The following is a 15,976-nucleotide window of genomic DNA, read 5'->3' as shown; positions in this document are numbered from 1 at the left end:
TATTTTAAAATATTTTTTATATTATTTCACTTTATAGCATACCATTAGAAAATCATTTTTTCCATTACACTTGGATGATCATAATAAATTATTCTAGGCAAAAATTCTATCTGTACATTGACTTTTAGTCAAGCTCACCATCATTCCTTTCTCTATGCTATCGGTTTATTTTTGCTTTTGGATTTTTTTCAGAAAGACTAAATACACATTGGTGAACAAATATACATTTCTATAATACTATTATTACTTCACATAAACAAAATAATAAAAGGTGATTCTTAAAGGCAGTGGTCTAATTCTCATTTATATCTCAGTTCTTTATTCTTCCCTAGTACTCCAAAATGTCAAATGAAACATTTAATATGGAATTTCAGCTTAAATGCTCACAAATTAAACAAAGTCAGTGTTTTATTTAAAGTAAGTCACTTTTTCCATTTTAAGAAATGAGATATAGTTAATTTTAAATGTAAAACTTTGTACACTATGCAAATCATATCTGTGTGTCTAAGAAAAATAACAAACTTAATGAGAAATGTTTAAAAAAGTAAGAATTCATTAGTTTAAAGATACATAGGAGCAGCCAAAGATGACAAACACGCAAAAAATTCAAAACATAGTGGGAAAGGGAACAGGCACCGAAACACATAAATCAGTGTTTTGAATTCTTTTTCTCTGTAGGTATAATTGTACCTTAGTTTCTTATAATGATTTATTGAGGTAAATATTCTGTATGGTTTAACAGCTACAGCTTCAAAGTGTCAGGCACAGGCTCTCCTTTATTCATGAGGCAGCTGAGTATTGGGATGTGAATTCACTTCTGTATTCTGCGACTTGGCAAAGTTTGTTTTTAAGGTCCTTATAAAGAATTCATGTTGATGCAGTCTATTCAAATGTGAAAAACACTGTGCTATAATGAGTGAAACAGAAAACCTTTACAGTAATTCTGGAGAAAAAAGTAAATAAACTGAAATAAGCCACACAGAATTACTTTCAGCAAAGTAAAGAATGCCCCTGAGTTCATCTCAATCATTTTTTCAGATTTAGGGATGCCTATACATTCCATCATTGGATGGGCTAAACTGGATGATGAATCTAATATCAATACAAAAAGGAAATAGAGAAATAAAATTAAGTCTCAGTTTGTAATATTCACATAAGGAAGTCTTTTGGTTTGCTTTTGACTTGCACATGCTATTGCTCTGAGACCAAGGTATATGCAACAGCAAACAATAATACAAGTTGCACAGTAGATTGTTAAAACTATCATATAGCAACTTTATAGCTTGGAGAGAGGAAATGAGTAAGTACATTAGATTTACCAAGTAAGGTACGTTTCCTTTGAAAGCATCATGCCAATAGAAGTTACACTTGGATATGTAAGGCACAGAGCCCTATCTTGGAACTCATTGATTTTATGCTTGTCTATGCCAAGATTTTCAGTAGGAAATTTAGATATCTTCCAAGAAATACATGTACTTTAGATGTATAAGCTTGTCATAAAATGTAAATTCAACCTGTCTGGTCAGTGGTTCTCTGGTACAGCCATACTCTTATTCATCTACCAGAGTGGTTTTATGATTCCCCACAAGACAGTTTGCCAGTTTGGGGTATAGGTGCCAACTAAAAGTAAATTTTTTAAAAATACATAGTATTAAAATGTACCTACATTTTTTGCAATGGGATTCTCTCATTTCTAGTTAATGCAAATTAGGCTTTCAGATTCTGTTCAACTGAAAGAGTTCTTCACATTAGAGAGATGCCACTAATAAATGGTTTCTACCTTTTCATGATTTTTTCTTTAAAATTACAAGTTACCTAAAATTTTTGCCTGCTAAAATTTAAAGCTACTCATTAAATTATAAACTTCTTAGTTATCTGCATATAACCTAACGCAGCCATGCATAGGGTAGATGATCAGTAAATAAGAACTTAAATGAGATAGTAACTTATTAGTTTAAAATGGCTCTGAATAGTTTTACCAGTTTTCAAATGACATCTCTTTTTACCAGAATAATTTTTTTACCCAAAACACACTAAATAAATACTATAAGACATGATATTTTGATACTATACTCTCAGGTAAAAACATTTACCAATTTATTCAAAATAATAATTTCTAGTCAGAGAATATCATCTGGAAAATTTGCAGTATCTCATGTTTAGATGACCCAAAATGTTCTATATTGCCAAACAAGAATAAAGAGGTAGCATCTTATACAACTCTACAAGTGTGCTATAATTTTATATTAAGTTCATGTGAAGGCAAGATAATCATGAGCCCCTAAAAGGCTGAAAAATTGATGAAGAAAATGGTGCAGAAAGATGAACATACTTTACAAAGAATGAATACCTCTTACTCATTCACCAGCCACCATCCATTAACAATTATTCTTTTACTCCTTTTGCAAGTATAATAAACCTTTATTACTTTACATATTTTTTGTTTATGTTTATATGTGTAGTTTATGCTCATGTACATATAGTTTTATTATATGTATATAGTTTATGTATATGTATTTATATTTATTTACTTTCAAATATTATGTTACTTATATAAACTTGTTTTCATTGTTCCTCAAATGATGTATTTTTCTATCTGTGAAAATATTGGGGTATCTTGGATTGAGATAAAATATATAATAATTTTTACTGTTAAAATTAACAAAAACATTTTTTATTATATAGCTTTTCACTGAAGAGCAGAATTTTCAGAAACAAATTAACATCTTTAAGCACGGGATAGGTGTAATCTAAGTTCAAAAGGCTTCGCAGATCTAGAGAAGAAAGGAATTAATATCAGCTGAGCATTCCAAACTTGTCAGGCACTATCCCAGGTAAATACATGTTAATTTATCACAGAGTTCACACTAACCATATGAGAGAAGTATTGTTATTCCCCTTTCTGAAGATGAGAAAACTGATATTTAATGATGTGAAATGAAATGTTCAAGGTCACACACCTTGTAAGTAGTAGAGCCAGAATTCAAATCAAATGTTGCCAAATCCAATGGTCATTTCTCTGTGCTTATCTTAACTTCATTTCTCACCAGCATTCAACACAATCAATAACTTCCTTCTTCTTGAAACACTGTCCTCTTGGCCTCAAAATGCCCTGCTCTCTTGGTTTATCACATCTTCACTAGCCACTACCTCTTGGCCTACACTGTTGAATCTATCTCTTCTACCTGACTTGCAAATTCTAGGTTCCTCAGACTTAGGCCAGAGCTCCCTTAGACTTACTCTTTTCCTGGATTATTTCATCCATTCCCGTGGATTTAAATTGTATCGCATGCTAATGACTCCCAGATATGTATCTCTAGCCCTAACTTACATGAATTTTAGGTTTGAGTATATAATTCTCTCATTTTATTTCTTGACATCACCACCTAAACATCTCAAAAACATTGTAAACTTAATGTGTCCAAAGAAATCAAAAAATGAATGATACTTTTCTACCCAAATCTATCTTCCCCTACCTGAGGAGATAGAAATTGCTCCCACATCTCTCTATGTCCAGCACTACCACCTTAACTCAGGTCCTCAGTATTTCTCACATGGATTATGCAACAGCTTCACTTCTACTCTTGAACCTTCTCTAATCCATTCTCCATACTATATAAGAGTTAGCTTCTTAAAAACACCAACTCAATCACTCTTCTGCAAAAACCCTATAATAGCTTACCATTGCACTTAGGATAAAATCCAAACTCCGTATCATGATGTATAAAACTCTGCCTATATTTCCAATCTCATCTTACCCCATTCTCTCCTCTTTTCGCTACACTCTAATTCACACTTGTCTTCTTTCAATAACTAGAACACACTAAGCTTTTTCCAGCTTCAAGGCCTTTTCAGATGCTGTTCCCTCTACATAAGACATTTCCCCCATTAATTACCTAGCTAGCTCCTTCTCATCCAGTCATTCACTACCTCTAGATGACAGTCCTCAACCATAGTGTCAAGAGGCCCTTATTTGTTTCCTAATGGCACATATATATTTTGTAATTGTTTTATGTATTTGTCTTTTTGTTGTCTACCAAAATAGAACATAAGCTCCAAAGAAACTAATTAGTTAACTTCTTTATAGTGCTAATTAATATTTCCAGTGACTGGCACAATATAGCTTTCAAAAAACACTTGCTGAATGAATGCAACAAGATGTGTCTGATTCTAAATTCAATATTATAAAGGATCTTGGAAATCGTCTAGTCCAAACCTCTTATTTTACAAATGGAAAAACTGAGATCCAGAAAAAACAGCAATTTTTCTAAGACATATAGTAATAACTGAAAGAACCACAGGCTTTCTGACTTCTGATTCAGACTTTTTCTTACATACCACATTACCTTATGCTGATAAGCCTCACCCAAAAATATGCCTAAGAATTTTCCACAGTGTCCAAAAATATTAGTAAAAACTTTTACAACCATTAACAACCTCAGTTAATACAAGAAAGAAAAAAAAATTAAAACAGTAGTACATAAAGCATTTGGTTGTCAAAATCTTTTAAATAACTGTTTTTTAATAGAAAATATAGACAAATAGTTTTCTATTTCATATTACATAAATCATTTATTTCACAATATTAACAAAAAACTATATAATATGGATGACACATTTAGAATAAACTTCCTTAGAAAAATCATACTTTGTGCATAAAAATGTACTATGTTTTCCTAATAGCCAGTAACTCTAAAAATCAGACAAAATACAAAATTTATGTAACTTTGAAACTAAACAAGAAACTAAGCAAAGTATCAACATTTAATAATAACCACAGATAAAAGAAGAAATAATCAGATTCAGGAATTCTATTCTGCCTACTTCCATTATCTAATCACTGATCTGCAAAGCATTTAGCTATGTGTCCATTTACTCAGTCCATGAAGCAAGCAAGGCAGCCCGCATTGTCACAACTTCATATTACCTCTAACTTCTTCCACTCCTCCAGATCAACCTACCTTTTGTCACCTGGTAACTGATAGAGGAAACTTTGGTCTAACTTTTCTTTACCAACAACTATTTACTTCCCTCATAAGCACATGATATTCATACTCACTATCTGTCTACTTATATATACATATATTTAAATATCCATAATAAAAAGCTAGGAAAATTAACCTCTGATATTAATCATTTAGTCCTTAAAAAACAACCATGTCTCTATCTACCTCCTTCCTCACCTTCTAAAGAATTCCACATAATTTTTCAAAAGTATTAAAAATAATAAAATACAAATTCTCTTCATTTACTTTCAGCATTACACTGTTTATTAGTGCAAATGATAAATATTTCAGCTATATTATAGTTTATATAGGTTTATGTAGGCTATCCCAGTAAATGAGACATTATTTACAACATTGTTCTATGAAAAAAAAATCTACTTCTATGAAACTTTTGTCTGATTTCAACTTTCCTAAAGTTACTATGCTAAACTTTCAAAAGTCGTTCTTAGTCTGTTAGAGCTGTATAACAAAAATTCCATAAACAGAGTGCTTAAACAATAAACGTTTATGTCTTATAGTTCAGGAAGCTGGGAAGTCCAAGACCAAGGTGCTGGCAGATTCCATGTTTGGTGAGAACCCACTTCCTAACTCATACACAGCTGTCCTTTTGCTACACCTTCACATGGTGGAAGAGGCAAGGGAGTTCTTGTGGTCTCTTTTAACCTATTTCCCGTTTGCCCCTAGAATACTCACTGGTGGCACTTGTGGCTGTAACATTTACCCTGAGATAACTCACGATTACAGAGCTAACCTTACTCCCAAAGTTTGACATGAAATATCTCGCTTTTATTATTTTTTTATCATTACTCCAGTATATTGATAGTCTTTGGAAACAAATTATATCTTTCTATTTATAGCATTGTGAGTTTTGGGGGGTTTTTTCCCAGCAGAAAAGAAAAGCTTTATTAGAAGGGAAAGTACACTTCCAGACGTGGAAGCAGGCCTGAGCAAGAGAAGCATGGCTTAAAAGGCCACATTGTTTTTAGTAACAGTATTTCCATTTACAAAATACAGTAATTCTCAATGGCTGAAAATGTCAAATTGTAGAAAATGTAGCATTCCTATGCGTGATGTTAAATTAACACTGGCAGCAAGCTGCACTTTTATTTTTCTAAACTGGAAATGGGTTAAAGGGCACTAATCCCATTCATGAGGGTTCTGCCCTTACAACCTTATTATCTTCCAAAGGTCCCACATCCAAATACCATCACATTGGGGATTAATTTTCAACATATGAATTTAAGGACACATAAACCTTCAGTCTATAGCAAAGTTCTTTACATATAATCAGTCATGTTCATTGTTTTTTCCTCATAAAAATTTCACAATTATTATATATACCTTTGTTATTTGCCTACTAGTTTTCTGAATGTTCTGCCTTTAATTTTCGTTGGGTATTTTTAGTCCACCAGATATGTCTCTTGCTGCTGCTCATTAGTATGCAAGTTACCTCAAAATATGCTGAACTTCTATAGGTTTCAAGGCTCTGATTTAAAAGTTGTCATTTACAATCTGGCAAAATAGTCCTGTTGGAAAAGTTTCAAAAAAATAAATTTCAGTAGTAAAGTTCAGAGCTCTTTCTTACTCACTTTCAAAATTCAAAATCCTATAACTCAGACTAACAACCCATTATTAGTATGCATTACAGTGGAATACTCCTAAAAGCAGGAGTAAATAAATCATGTCCACTCTACAAAGCGTGAAACCTTCTCCCATTCTATCATGAAAAGCCCTAAACCTGTGTTGTCCATTGTGCTAGTCAATAGCAACCTGTGGCTTATTGGGCACTGGAAATGTTACTAGTCTTAATTGAAATGTGCTGTAGTATAAAATATACAGTGAATTTTTAAAGACTGAGTATAAATAATGTCAAGTATTTTCATTATCTTTATATTGATTACATATATTGAAATGATACTATTTTGAATGTTAAAATACATTAACATTAATTTTACCTTTAATTTTTTCCCAGTGTGACTACTAGAAAATTTTAAATTATATGACTCGCATTTATGATTTACATTATATTTCTATAGAACAGCACTGGTCTCACTGTGGTAGAGTTCTACTGTACCTAAAATGTTTATTCCTCTTCCTCTTACAAAAAACTAAACTCTCCTCATGATGATGATAATGATCATGATGATCATGATAACAATGATAACAGTGATAACACCTTAAATGTTACCACTTTCAAATATATGACTTCATTTGATTTTTTCAGTCTTCTACTTTGATTTAGTACCTCTCTCCATATCAACTCTAACCATCACTATCTAGGACTCCTGCATTTTTGTAATGCTTTGGTGGGGGAAAAATCTATTTTCCAGAAATGAACAGAAAACAGAACAAAAATATCAGGACATTAGTAGATAAAGCTTTTGAGGACATCCAGACTTCTATTGTAAATATTAGTTTTTGATGTTTGTTTTCCCCCAAAGAAAAAGCTTTTGATTAATGTATTGTGATGAATAGCCCAAAGAAACAAGATCCTCAAATGAAAATATATACTTTAAATGAGAATTAAGGAAAAAAAAAAAAAGGAAGGATAGAAACATCATAGGAATAAATAATAAATACTAATCTCCTTTCAGCTCAAAGCAGAAAGTACTACATATTCAAGAACATTATAACATCTAAAGGAGTAATTATTAGAATACTACTTAGCCGAAGGAGTAAAAAAAGAAAATGAAAACAACAGTTCAATGATTTTGAAGTTTTACTTTTTCCCAACCACTATCAGTTCTCCAGGGAAACAGAAATTAGCAAAAAAAAATCCATTGTTCTTTCCTGTATCGAATGATAGGTAGTAAGAAATCTGAGAGTCCTAATCACCAAAGAGTAGTGACATTTTCAAAAATAAGCATTATGAAGCTTAATCAGTACCATATACAATTTTTCTCCTAGGAATGTTCAAATACTTCATATTAGAGATCATTTCATTCCAATAACCACAAAGAAACTGTTAAAATTCTACGATCTGAGCCAGTGGAAGTACAAATTTGCACATGCACTTTGGAAAACTTTTAGACATTATTTTCTACTACTAAGCATATACACAATGGTAATACTCATACACCCATCCATAGGTGAATTCATACAATTGAATATTACACAGAAATAAAATGAACCAACCAGTACTACACAATGACAGTGATGATTCTCACAAATATAACATATGTAAAAGAAGCTAGATATAAAAGAATACGTACTGTATGGTTCTATTTAAATAAGCCCCCAAAAAAGGAGAAATTTATGTTCTTATAAGTCAAGATAGCTATCTTTGGGGAGAAAGAGAAGGTAGTAATTGGGAGGGAAGACTTAAGGGACACTGAAATATTTTCTTTCTTGACCTGGGCAGTGGGTACATAGATATATTCATTTTGTGATAATTAAACGATACACTTATGATTCATGCAGTTTTCTGTAGGTCTATTAAATGTCAATAAAAAGATTTATTCAAAAAATAAAATTCTATAGTCATACTAAAACTTTGTTTTATATTAATTAAATTAAGACATCATTTGGAATTTAGGAATATTTTTGGAATATTCAGAGGAATTAGAACTTTGGAATAAACAGAATAAACCAGTTTGGCTGAGAGAGTTTAGGTGACTTGGCCAAGATGAAATTAATAACAGCAATAGGACTAAAATTCAGAACTTTCATATTATACTGCAAGACTTTTAAAGTTGTTAATTTAAGTAGAGTGACACTTCATTAGAGAGACTTGGAATTGACTCTACAATTTTGATGTTTTATAACGCTAAAAGGACAAAAACTACAAGTCACTGAATGTCAGTCATTCATTCCTCCATTTCAGTTATAATAAAATAATGAATAAATCATGAAAGAAGGGAGGAAAGTCACACCTGGCATTTTGGTGAGAAACTTTATAAGAATTAGCAATCCATGTCCTTTGAACATGAAGACAGATATAAAACATGTGTTCAACCAAATGCTGTATTAAAAACAGAATAGTCTCAATGCACATTACCTCTTTCTCTTTTATTTTTGTAACATGTTCATAAACATGTTTAGAAGCAACAAAAATCAAGAGGTATTGATTCCTGCTGGAAATGCATCTACTTTTGAGCTACCAGCAATTCATAAAATTCAAGAATAAACCACTTACTCTCTTTGTTTCCTTCAGACTTACAAATATAGCAATTTTTCCTTTTTTTTTTCAGGAAGTTGTTATTCTGCCTCATATTTAAAATAGGCTATGGTAGCATCCTTTATGTCTGGGTTCCTACTATTTAATTTTTTTTAACTATTTTGTTTTGGGGGAAAGGAGAGTTCTAAGAAAGCTTTCATAACAGGTTCAAAAGTATAAAAGCCATTTCAAGCTCCAGACATTTGTACCCTTTATTTCTTTGGTCCTTGAAAGGGTTTTTTAAATGTTAACAGGACTGCTTTCCTATACGGATATTCCAGGCTTCATTTCCTTTGTAGTCTTGGGTTCTTCCCTACCCTCAACTCCCTGATAACTTCCATGCCAGCTTCTTTTTTGAAACAAAACAAAAATAAGAAAAAAAAGATTTTATTCATTATGATGTGCGTACAGGCAGACTTCTAAGATCACATACAGAGTGCCACCCCTTATAATTTAGAGTACTAAAACTTTTTTGCTTTAATTTTTTTCTATGTTTGGTGATTCCATATGCCTATTTAACATGCTTTCAATTTTTATTTATTTTTTATGGTGACGTTGGTTAATGAAATTCAATAAGTAACGTGCTTTCATTTTTAAAATGATGTCACCTGCAGTTATTAGAGCTAATATAACTAACAAGAACCTTGTAAATTCCCTCTCCTTAGAAATGCTGAAATACAATCTTCAAAAACTGTCAAAAAGGAGTTCATTTATATACTCTTAAATTTAAAAGGGAGCTTGAATCAATATAGGATACAGTATTATCCTATTTTAAGAAAAAAATAACAAACACAAAAAATAAGTCTGAAACACTGTAGTCCAAGGTCTTAGCAGTAATTATTATTTCTGTATGTAAGATCATAAATTTTTTTAAATTTTCTTCTTGCTTATAACTATATTTCAATTTATTTTAAGTATACATGCATTGTTCATAAGGGAAAATATTACTCCTAGTTTAAATAATAAGTGCTGTTTTATTACTTATCTGTACATCATATGGGTACTTCTTAAAAATTATATGTACTTATATTTAACTATTTATATTACCATTAATAAGTAGATAAAAAGTCTAAAGTATAACTTCCGAAATGGTTAAATCATGACTCTCATGTAAATATTTTTTAAAATAAGTCAAAATATTATATCAGAGATTTTATTTAACTTATTCATTAATGAGGAAACCAGTAAGAAGTAAAAACCAATTCATAATAGTATTTAACATACAGAGATTTATATTCTCCACTTGACAAAATCCATTTGTATTACCAAGAATAAGAATCATTGCATTGTTATAGGCAAAAAACATTTCATTGTTTTCAGTTTTCTACAATTTAACCTTTATCCAGAGTTGTAAAATAGCCAAAACAAAGATAATCAAAAGTGCACACTCATTTAGAATCAGATAAATCCTGCAGGGTCCCTAGACATTCAGCATTTCCTTAAAATGAAACCCGGTAATCACTTTTGTCCATTTCCAAGTTTTTGATAAATTTTTTTGATATATTTTACTAATTAGTAAACTGAACTAACACTGTCTTAGTTAAAATTTAAGTTCCTCGAATACAGAAAACATAGTGTCTTTTTCTTATGTACCCCCTCAAAATGTTGTTTTGTAAAGTGTTCTGAACTTAATATATCACAGGTACATCACAAAATATTTGAGGTAGTACAAACATTAGAAACTTGACCAGTTTAAATGATGGAACATTAGTAAATTATAAAACATTATGAAATACTGTTATACGAAACAGGAAAAGCTGCATAATAAATTATGAGTAATTTACATGTATGTAATATAAATCACAATTACAAACAAAAATGTCCATAAAGAAACAAGCTATCAAACAAAGCATGATCAACTCTCAGTTTTTCCATCAGTAACTGTTTTAAAGTTGAGAAATTTTTAAAGGAGAAAAATCTTAAAACTGAGAAAATTCCCTCTACTGAACTAAATTCTCCTCTCATCTAAGAAATGATTACCATCATTTGAATTTTACAATGGAACAACTAAATCCAAATCATAGAAGCATAGCTTGATGAAGAAACTGAGGCCCAAAGAATTTCTATGACTCTCCAAGATCACGAAATTACTTAGATATTCAACAATACTTGTTAGTGTAAAAATTATAATTCACGATAGTTTTATGTTACATAAAACTGGATTATAAACATAAAAGTATTATAAGCAGTACTGGACACAGTAGCAAGTGAATTAATTACTAGATACAAGCACATTAAGAGAATCCTCAATGTTTAGATTATTTTCTTGAAAGAGAATAATTTTTTCTTGGAACTAAGCATCCCAAACTTGCAGGAAATAGATTATTCCCAAGTTTTCACTAAATAAACAGCAGGTATACCTTGTGTGAATTAACTCTACATGTAGCAGCATAACATAGTGATTAAGAGCATAAATACTAAAGCCAAACCAGGCCATGAGCACCACTATTTTTAGATATGTAATCTTGGGCTAGGTACTTAACCTTTATATGCCTGAATTTCCTTGAGCAATTTTTAAAATCTGTACATGCCTCAATTTCATCTGTAAAATGAGATAATAATAGGGCATACCTGTGTGAAGATTATACAAAATAACATATGGAAAACACTTAAAAGACTGGGCACAAAGTAAGCATGTTTGTCAAATCAGTGCTTCTAAAAATGCAGTCCTCAAACCAGCAGCAGCATCTGGAAAGTTCTTAGAAATGTAAAATTTCTGACCCACCACAGTCTTACTGAATCAGAAACTCTGGGGTAAGACCTACCACTATAAGCTTTCACAAAAAATCTTCCAGGTGATTCTGACGTGCACTAAAGTTTGGGAGCTATTGGTGCAAATTAGTAAGATTTTATCTTTTTCTCTCAAGACTTAAATATAGCCATTAGTATACTTAATGTTTACACACCTTAACTTTTGTCACAAAACTACTCAAAGATTAGGTTTCTAAACTGAGGGTAATTTCATATCCACTGGGATAATTATAACCAAAAAGACAGATAATAATGAGTGTTGGCCAGAATATGGAAAAATTGGCCCCTTCATACATTGTTGGTAAGAATGTAAAACGGTGTAGCCACTTTGGAAAAGTCTGACAGTTCCTCAAAGAGTTACCTATAATCACATGACCTAGCAATTCCACTCCTAGACATATACCCAGGAGAACTGGAAACATGTTCACACAAAAACGTGTACACAAATGTTCATAGCAGCATTAGTCATAACAGCCCCAAAGTAGAAACAACCTAAATGCCCATGAAGTGGTGAATGAATAAACAAAATGTGGTGTATCCATACAATAGAATCTTATTCAGCCACAAAAAGGAATAAAGTACTAATACATGCTACAATATGGATGAACCTGGAAAACATTATGCTAAGCAAAAGAAGCCAATCACAAAAGATCACATATTGTATGATTCCATTTATATGAAATGGCTAGAATAAGCAAATCTATAGGGACAGAAAACAGATCAGGGGCTGTCTAGGGCTGGGCAAGTGGAGGAAAATAGGGAGTGACTGCTGATTGGATACTGGGTTTCTTTTTGGGGTGATAGAAATGCTATAAAATTGATTGTGGTGATGGCTGCACAACTCTATATTAAAAACAATTTTATTGTGCACTTTAAATAGGTGAATTATGTGGTACATGAATTACAGCTCGATAAAGATGTTGTTTACAAAGCCTGAAGGCATATGTCAAAATATTGATGAAAAATATACATAATATAAAAATTGATACAATAACAATAACCCATACCTAAACTCTAAATTATATTATCCTGGGCGTGAAGGAGAGAAAAACAGCAAAAGTAAAGGTGCCAAATTCTTCACACATATAGGGTCACAAGACACTGAGGTACTGTTTTACTCTGAATTGGAATAAAAAGTAAAATGTAACCATTAATAGTATTAAAACTAAATGTGCATCCTCCAAATCACTAGAAAGATTAGAAGGTATTATATTTAGATGTTAACTATGGTTACCTCAAAACTATGACAGTATAAATGACTTTTATTTCTTCTTTATATTTTATTTTCTACATTTTCTACAAAGGGTTTGTTTCATCTTTATGTGAGTCTGTTTATCTTTGAGACCAACTTTTTAAAAATCCAATTTATTTATTCATTTATTGTTAATTTTTAATAGGTTAATATAGTAAGATAATTTAAAATTCAAAAGATACAAAAAGTTTGGTGAAAAGTCACCCTGCTACCAGTGTACCTCAGCCCCTTGGCCACCATCACCCCAAGGCTGGAGTCTACAAACATTATCAGTTTTTTGGGTATCTTTGTGGAAATATTTTATGCATACAAATTGATTCTCTTCTGTATTTTTAATACAAATACAGTATACTATATACACTGTTCCCCACTTTGCTTTTTTTATTCAACAATATATCTTAGAAACTGTCTCAGATAAGAGCTTCCTCTTTTTTTTTTCTTTTTAACTTTCCTTCCTTTTTTTTTTAGGCAGGCAACCCTTGGTTGATCTCACAGATTGCAAGGACCTTGGCAGTTTACAATCCCTTATTTTTTTTTTTTTTTTTTACACCTATAGCACCTGGTCTTCCTAGGTGGTCTCCCATCCAAGTACTAACCAGGCCCAACCCTGCTTAGCTTCCCAGATCAGACGGGATTGAGCTTGTTCAGGGTGGCATGGCTGTAGACTTCCTCTTTCTTTTTAATGGGTATATGGTAGTCCGCTGTATACATTTACCATAATTTATTTAGCTTGCCTCATATTGACATATTACTTTTATAATTGGCAAGAACACCAAAGTAATTTTGGAGAAAAAAACTAGAACGTTCTAATTCTAATTTTCCCTAAAAAAAAATGGATATCACCCATTCATTTAAACTCATAATTTCTCTTTGACAATTATTGGAATATTGCTGCTTTAACTATATATAGACCTTATGACCAGAAGATATGCATCAATAATTTTACTGAAGCAATTTTATAAGAAAATGCATTCTCATCTCCTTTTTCATTCTTCTTTTGAGTGTCTAGATATGTATAAAACCACATCAATATTTATGACACCACATTGTAAATTACAGTAGTACAGTGGCAATTCTACATGTCCAACAGAGTGGGAATTCATCTCATCATCATCAACCATCATCCACCACAAACATTTATTTTTTTATACCTTACCTTCAGGATTCTATATTAGGCCCTACAATTCCCTTTATAATAAGCCTTTAAAATTAGCTTCGAGGTAAATTTCATCTCTTAGTCTCCCACAGTTGAACAATGTATTCTTTATTTTCTCCTTGGCTTCAATGATATTTCTTTACTTTCCTCATTCTACTTCCATATCTTTTAATCTCAGGTTCTTCTTCCTCATTCTATCCTTAAATGTTCCCCCTCCCCAAGTATGTCTCTTTTACATGCCCAACCAAGCTGTAAACTCCTCGAGGTAAGGGACTATACATGATCTATTCCGGTTTTCTTCAAATTTAGCACACTGCCTAACACATACTAAGCACCCTGTAAAAATGTTGAACTATATTGTCACTAGAAAGTGTATGGGTTTTTGAGCTGTACAGACTTAAGGAATGAATCCCAGCTTAGCCACTCACTTATTAGCTATATGATTATGGGCAAGTATTTAACTTTTCTTAAGCTTCATTATCTATAAAATTTCTTGTAAATTACTGTGAAGTTTTGAGATTAATTATAAAAAGCACCTAGCAAAGTGTATGGTGCATAGTGAATATTAAATAATATTTATAATTATGGCTCCAGGAATTTTTTTTTAGTCTCAGTAGCAGGTTTTTTGTACAGAACATACTTATCAGAGTTTTTATTTCTTCTTTAGTTTTGTTAATTATGCTCAGTTATGACTACCCTCAGTTGAGGGAATATTAACATATGCACTCAACAAACATTTATGAACACCTACTACATATGCTAAGCACTGGGTATATAAAAAAATGAAGAGAGCATGGTCTCTATTCTCAAGAAGGTATTCCAAAGTTCTATTAGCAACACAGTCTCCTCTCCCTTATTATTCAAGAAAGGACATTGCTGAGTTTCTGGACCTTATATGAGATACCACTGTTACATCATATAATTTCATACTTCTTATATTAATTCACAAAAACTTGTTAACTACTCCATGACCAGCATTGTGCTAGAAGGTACAGAAAGAAGAAATAATGATGCAACAGTCCGAATTCGGAAGAAGAAATTTCAGAGTTACACCTGGTAGAGTAGCTTCTTGTTTTGTAATAACAACAGTATTACCCAGTTTCTATGCCATATATGCATTTCTATTACACTGTATAATTTCATCCTCACGTATAGATACGAAACCAGGTAAAATCTGATAATATAATCAGTCTTTATTATCTCTTATATTACCTTTGGGGTTGTGATCTTGTTTTGTAACTTGAAGATTTAGCCATACAGGTGCCAACAATTCTGGTGAAGAAATAAAAAACAGGTTGCTAGCTCATTAAGCTTTTCTAGACTTTTACTAAAGTTAAAACTATTCAATAACTACTAGCTGATTGATCTTTTATTTCAGAATTCTTTTAGCAGTCTAAATTACCTATTCAGGCAACTCATTTGTTTACTGGTAATAAAGCTTAGAGTTCTAAACTATATATTAATAGTCTGTCAAGCCCTTTGGAGGCAAAATGTAGTTTATCCTAGAAAAGTCTGCAACTTAACTGTTTTCATTGTAATTATATAACCTTTGTAGAATCATATTTAGTAGGCAACATATATTAATTCATAGTAAAGAGCAAGCAACCATTTCCAAAAAATACTTTTTCCCTCTCATGGATTTACCCTTCTCCTCG

The 15,976-nt window shown here is 31.6% G+C and overlaps 1 long non-coding RNA gene and 1 pseudogene across 1 annotated transcript in view; both read right to left on the bottom strand.

Annotated features, from left to right (window-relative positions):
• LOC111730749 overlaps positions 1–15,976 on the bottom strand; it is a 31,942-nt gene that overhangs the window by 9,437 nt on the left and 6,529 nt on the right. The window contains exon 2 of the long non-coding RNA XR_002776811.1: positions 15,534–15,593. This is a non-coding gene — a long non-coding RNA (uncharacterized LOC111730749). The remainder of the gene's footprint in view (positions 1–15,533; positions 15,594–15,976) is intronic.
• Positions 13,713–13,831, bottom strand: LOC111730751 (annotated as a pseudogene).

Source organism: Pteropus vampyrus, unplaced genomic scaffold, assembly GCF_000151845.1.
Source record: "Pteropus vampyrus isolate Shadow unplaced genomic scaffold, Pvam_2.0 Scaffold334, whole genome shotgun sequence".
Taxonomy (NCBI): Eukaryota; Metazoa; Chordata; class Mammalia; order Chiroptera; family Pteropodidae; genus Pteropus; species Pteropus vampyrus.
This window is presented reverse-complemented; position numbering and strand designations above follow the sequence as displayed.